The sequence below is a fragment of the Amphibalanus amphitrite genome, unplaced genomic scaffold, assembly GCF_019059575.1.
Source record: "Amphibalanus amphitrite isolate SeventyFive unplaced genomic scaffold, NRLGWU_Aamphi_draft 000415F_arrow, whole genome shotgun sequence".
NCBI classification, from domain to species: Eukaryota; Metazoa; Arthropoda; class Thecostraca; order Balanomorpha; family Balanidae; genus Amphibalanus; species Amphibalanus amphitrite.
Window position 1 is genome coordinate 488,010 of NW_024881909.1, and position 6,173 is coordinate 494,182.

Genomic DNA, 6,173 nt, shown 5'->3' on the forward strand with positions numbered 1-6,173 from the left:
GAGAGAGAGAGAGAGAGAGAGAGAGAGAGAGAGAGAGAGAGAGAGAGAGAGAGAGAGAGAGAGAGAGAGAGAGAGAGAGAGAGAGAGAGAGAGAGAGAGAGAGAGAGAGAGAGAGAGAGAGAGAGAGAGAGAGAGAGAGAGAGAGAGAGAGAGAGAGAGAGAGAGAGAGAGAGAGAGAGAGAGAGAGAGAGAGAGAGAGAGAGAGAGAGAGAGAGAGAGAGAGAGAGAGAGAGAGAGAGAGAGAGAGAGAGAGGAGAGAGAGAGAGAGAGAGAGAGAGAGAGAGAGAGAGAGAGAGAGAGAGAGAGAGAGAGAGAGAGAGAGAGAGAGAGAGAGAGAGAGAGAGAGAGAGAGAGAGAGAGAGAGAGAGACTTGCCTTGTACATGGCTGGTAGGTTGTGTGGTGATGACCGCTGACTGCCGACTGTATTTGAACTGCCCTCTTGCTGCTATACATATATAGTATATACCGTCTCTGACCGGCCTGAGGGCGCGGCTGATCTTTTATTACGCGGTGAGGAAATGTCATTGGCAGGCAGAACTAAAATGTCATTTGCACACAGAACTCTCACGAACGCTGTCCGTCAATCGATATCTGTGCGATCACGAACGCTGTCCGTCAATCGATATCTTGCCGCCGGCGCGCCATTGCTGCCGGCGCCGGTGACGGGGGACGCGCCGGCGCTGCGGTTCCGGCCGACACCGGCGATCCAGCGGCGGGGGACCCGGCGGGCCGGTGGTGGCGGCCGGCACTGACGACGGTCCGCGGGCGGTGGACGGAGGTGACGGACCCAGCTGGGTGCCTCAGACTCCTCGAAGTCGGAGAGGGTGCACAGGGAGGGCTTCCTGCACCTCCAATCGGGAGGCCGGGTGACGTTGTCCGCGACATATTCGTTCAGCGAAAGGAACTTGGGAATGCCGACATTGGCGCGGATTTTCTTGGATTCCTCCCTAAGGAAGACGCACCGGTTGAGCTGTAGTATCAGCGTCCTGGGCAGCTGGCTAATTTTGGTGGTAACGCGGCACTCATCATGGCGGCAGTGCTGACAGAGCCGCTCGCGCCGGTCGGGCCGCATGCACATCTGCAGTGCGTCCTGCAGCGTGGGCGTCTCTGTGCCCTGGCGGCGTGGCACGCTAACAAACCAGCATATGTTATCTTGCCGTTTCAGCACCGTTTCATGACACTTGGTGCACATGTAGCTCTCGACGGTCTGGCACTGAAAGTTGTCTCGCACCGGGTTGTCAGTCGGCCGCCGTGCGTCGATCTCTTCCTTCATGGTGTCTAGCAGGCGCAGCAAGAACTCGTTGGCGTCCTGCATCTCGGTGCCTCTGAACGCCGGGTCGATGTCGGCGAGAACGTCGCGCAGGTTGTTAAGATGGTTGGAGACTAATTTGCTGAGCGCCTTCTGGCGCAGCACCATCAGTTTGGCGACGGCGCGCAGCGTGCGACACAGGCCACTCTCGCCCGGGACGGAGATCAGGGAAACCATGTCACTGAGGAACGGTCGCAGGCCCAGAAGCGACTGCAGGGTGGCGTTCTGGTAGCAGGAGTTCCCGTAGTTGGGTAGGCCGATATACAGAGGGTCCTTGCCGTCCTTGTCGGAGTCGAGCGGCCGGCTGGCCGGGATCAGCTGCAGGCCGCGGCTGGCCGTCTGCGCCTTACCGCAGTGCAGCTGCAGGTTCTTGCCACCCTCGCTGGACTTGCGCAGCGACGGCGGCGGCCGTATCTGTGGACTGGCGGCGAACCGCGAGCCGCCGGCGTCGGCCGAGTCACCGAAGAACCGGCGCGAGCCGACGCCGGCCACCTGCAGCAGCTTCGTGTTCTCCTTGTCAGCGCGGTCCGGGTAGCTGGGCGTCCGCTCCATCGATCGCGGCAGTCGCGACTCGCGGACGCTTGGCTTCGGACGGGTGCGGTGAGCCGCCCCCTCGTCGGGTGACATCGCTGAGCCGGCGCGGTGACGGCGACTCGTTCTCGCGCGCCCGCAGAGGAGAAGAGCGCCGCCGTGGCGGGGAGCGCCATCGCGAGACGCCGTCGTCGTTCTGGTAGCTCTTGCCGTAGCTGCTGTAGCTCGACGTGGGCTTCCTCCATTCGCCTCCTCCCCTTCCACCGCCGCCTTCCGGCAGACCCTCGCTTCGGTAGCCGCCGCTGACCAGGCGGTTGTTGCCGTTACTGTACCCTGACCTGGAGGATCTGGCGTTGCTCGGCTCCATCGATGATTTGCTGGTGGCTTGTTTAGCTGGTTTCAGGGGTACCCGACCCTCTTGAGTTGAGGCTGCAGTTGCTAGGATGGCCGCCGCGTTTCCCCGAATGATGGCCAAGGACACGCGTTGCCGCAGCCAAGCGACCTCTCTGCGATCTCCTGTGACCTCGGAGATCCTCCTACCCAGCTCTGCCAGGAGGGCTGAGGCCGCTGGCCCCAGGACTCCGGTGGTTTCCACGGCCACTGGGATGAAGATGTGCCTCTCAGCAATATCAGAGTATTTTACTCTTTTGCGAGCTTCTGCGGCTATCGCTGACGAGCCAGGCTCCAAGGCTGCTTTTAAAACGGCGCCGTCGGCAAAAGTGTCCACGCAGGTTGCATCCCACACGAGGCTTTTTCCCTGCTTGTATGGGAAGAGTGACGCCGTCCGGTCTCTTGCCGTCCCCTCGGTCGAGTCCCTGTGGCTCAAGGATGGATGGCATTCCTGCGCTGGTCAGCGCACGCCTTACCACGTCATTGAGGTTTGCGTGACGTGGAAGGCGTCCGGCTGACTTTTTGCAGGAGAGCCCATGGTGACCTTGAGTGTCCAATGGGCGGCTACACTGGCTGCAGTTGTGCGGCTTGCATATTGGCGCTCCCAGGCGCAGAGCAACAGCGACTCTGACTGTCTCTGCATCGAGATGGAGGCCGAGATTACTTGCCGGGATAGCCTGCAGCCAAGCGGCCGTGTGAGGTGTAGAGGCGGCGAGGAGGCGAGCCCGGTCGACTTGATTCGCTGATTCAATCAGTCGTTCGTGAATCGTTTCGCATACCATGTCGTCCCAGGCTCGTTGCGGATATTTCTCATGTCCTTCTGGGATGTCGCTTGGACTTATGAGCTTCTTGAATTCTTGCTTTGCTCGTTCCACGATGTTGGGCGTGGGGAAGCCAACACCCATCGGGCTGATGGTTGCCATCAATGGGGCTGCGGCATACAGGGAGGCCAAGTAGCATGGGAGAGCGAGTGATTCGACGGAGCGAATACCGAGACCTCCGTGCCTTGTAGGCAGTGATGCTTGGGTCCAAGAAGGTCCTGATATTTCAACGTTGGTTACGTCGGCTAGGGTCAGCCTCACGATGTCATCGATTTTGCGAAGACCAGCTTTTTCCATGTATAGTGGGCTGGAACGCATCAGGTAGGTGATTCGGGGTGCCGAGACATGGTGCGCGAGGAAGAATAGGCCGGTGTGCCGATCCAGGAGGCGGATCCGCTCGCAGAGCCGAGCGATCATATCGGCGACTGTTGTGGCAGCATTTGAAAGGTTGTCTTCATGCAACGGGGAACCCAGAAGCTGAATACATGATAGCGGAGTCTCTGAAATATCAGGGAGAGCCTGCTTTACTTGCTGGATCAACATGTTTTGCTGATCTTCGTCCGCGTCGTCTAGAACTGTCACCTCGCATTTGGCAGGATTTAAAATGAGGCCGACATCTGGCAGCATCTTGGTGACTGTTTGAAGGTCAGAGATGACGTCAGCAACTGGGCCTGCAATCGTTGCATCGTCAAGGTACCATATGTTCAATGGTGATTTGAGGCTGCGTGCGCACGTGTTGACTGCCAGCGCGAATGCGAGCGGACCCAGCGGGTCACCTTGCTGGACACCCGTTGAGGACATGATTTTGTGACCAGCGTAGAGAAGTGGAGTGGGCGTGCTATACGCCTGATGGGCCATCGCATATACCTCCGGGCAGCATTCCTTCAGACATCGAAGCACGACGTCACGTCTCACAGTATTAAACGCGTTTTTGACGTCTACCTTGACGAGCACTCGTGTTGCTTCTGTTTGATCTGGTGAACTTTCTGTATAGTTTCTTGTTGCGTGTACTGCGGCCTCACAGCCAAGTGGCGTGCCGACGCCGAGTTGAACGGGTCTCAGTTCCGGACCCAGCAGGTCAGCTGCAAAGCGGGCGGCGATGCGTGCTGGTAGGCGGCGGTAGACACTGCCGACGGCGATCGGGCGCAGGCCTCCTTTCTTCCGGAAGGCGCACAGAGATGCACTGTAGAGGGCGTCCCGCGCACATGATGGTAACCGACCAGCCAACACCAAGTTGGTGAGTGCGGTGAGTGAAGTCAGCATGCGCTGACCGGCCTCACCCGCCTCTGCTGAGATTAGCTGCCGCAAGTGAAGGGGCCTGATGCCATCCAGACCCGCAGCTGATCCCGTCGGCATGGAGAGAATTGATTGCCTGACCTGGCTCTCCGTTACGGTCATCGGCGGTGCATCTGTAGCAGATGGCGGCGGTGGCATGTCTTCGTCTTCTGGTGCTGGGGGGTGTTTAAGGCGTAGTAAACTGATGACCTCTTCGGATGGCTGCACTAAGGACTCGCTAGATGTGAGTGTCCTCAGTGCAGCTCCCACGTCGCCGTCTGCGCACTTCGCGTACACCCGACGGGCGATATTATCATCCTCGGAAGAATGCATTTGCTTTCTGCTTGCGGTGTTCTCGGAAGAGCTGTAGCTAAGAGCGGGGCTACCTCCCTCTTGCATTTCAACGGTCCGCGTTGACAACGCTCCGTCGGTGACCTGTCGCTTAATCAGTGTTGTTAAGGAGCAGTTACGTTTGTTGTTGGCGTCTGGAGACCGCAGAGCACTGTATGCGAAGGAGAAAAGGCGCCACCAAGCGTCAGAACTTGAGCTGGAGACTGCTACATTCATTCTTTCCGAGATGCTGTTGGCCACTACCACGCGGGCCGCTTTCGGAATTAGTCTTATGATTCTTGTGGATTCACGTAGGTGAGCCAAATTGGCCGGTATATCGCTGTCCGCCTGATTTCGATCTGCTGTCAGTGCTTCTTCGGTGTCCTCGGCATTTTCATTTGGTCGTTCTTGAGAAGAAATAACACTATCATTCTTCAAGCAGACGCGGCAGTGCCAAATTGATAACTTGCGAGCCTGGGCAACTGTCAGCTTTGCGCAAGAAGTATGCCAGCGCCCTCCGCAGCCGCTGCAAATTATCGCAGCCTTGCGGACAGATAAGCTAGTGCATGCCGCACAGCGATGAGTCGAATTGTCGGAAACGGATGGTGCTGGCCTTATCGTCTTGTCAATGTAGCTTTGAGACATTATTCGAGCATTGAAAGAATGTTCTTAGCGACCAGGCGCTCCGTAACACGGCTTCCACGTCAAACATGCATTACAAAATGTGTCACAAATAGAACAAGCCGTTTCATTTGAACAATCATTTTTTTCTGTTGTTTCGTTCATGGTTTTTGTAGGAGTCTTGAAAAGGACGCGTCATTAAGTTCCATTTACATCCATAATCTCCGGTATACGACTATCTCTGGAAACAATGTCACGTTCTTTTCTCGAAGAAAATTATGTATCTTGGGTCAAGCTGATATTCGGCAAAATTTCATAAAAACATCCAAATTTGAAAGTTGTTTATCATTCTGGTTCCTTACTTACGTGGCTTCATGCTGCGGCCCCTGGGAGAAAAGGTTTGAAATATTCATTTTGCGAAAACCGCAGCAAATGACTTCCATCCTCAAGGCAGAATGTCAGAGATTGAAGTCCGCGCCAAAGATCATCTCGGCTGGTCACATTTGTCGAAGAGAAGATGTTGGAGGTTTGTGAGCTTGTGTAGGTATTTTAGGTAAGCTCAGGCCGGCTACTGGGCTAAACCAACAAACGACAACTATTAGTGACACAATTTGTGCAAAACCAAGTATAGAAGTCAGAGTATAGTGGGACCAAGGAAAGAGATGTTTTCTCGTCGATGACGTCACCGAAAGACGATGATTTTGGAGCACTAAATCATCGGTGCCAAATCTGTTCTGTTTGCAATAACTCCTATTTAATGCCTGGACACATTTTGATGAAACTTTGTGTGTTGTTGGGCACCCACTTCCCTTGGCAATGCAATGAGAAATGTGGTTTAGTTGCAAGCGCGTGCTGGGTATTTTTATGACTCCAGAATGGCAGGATGCATTGCATA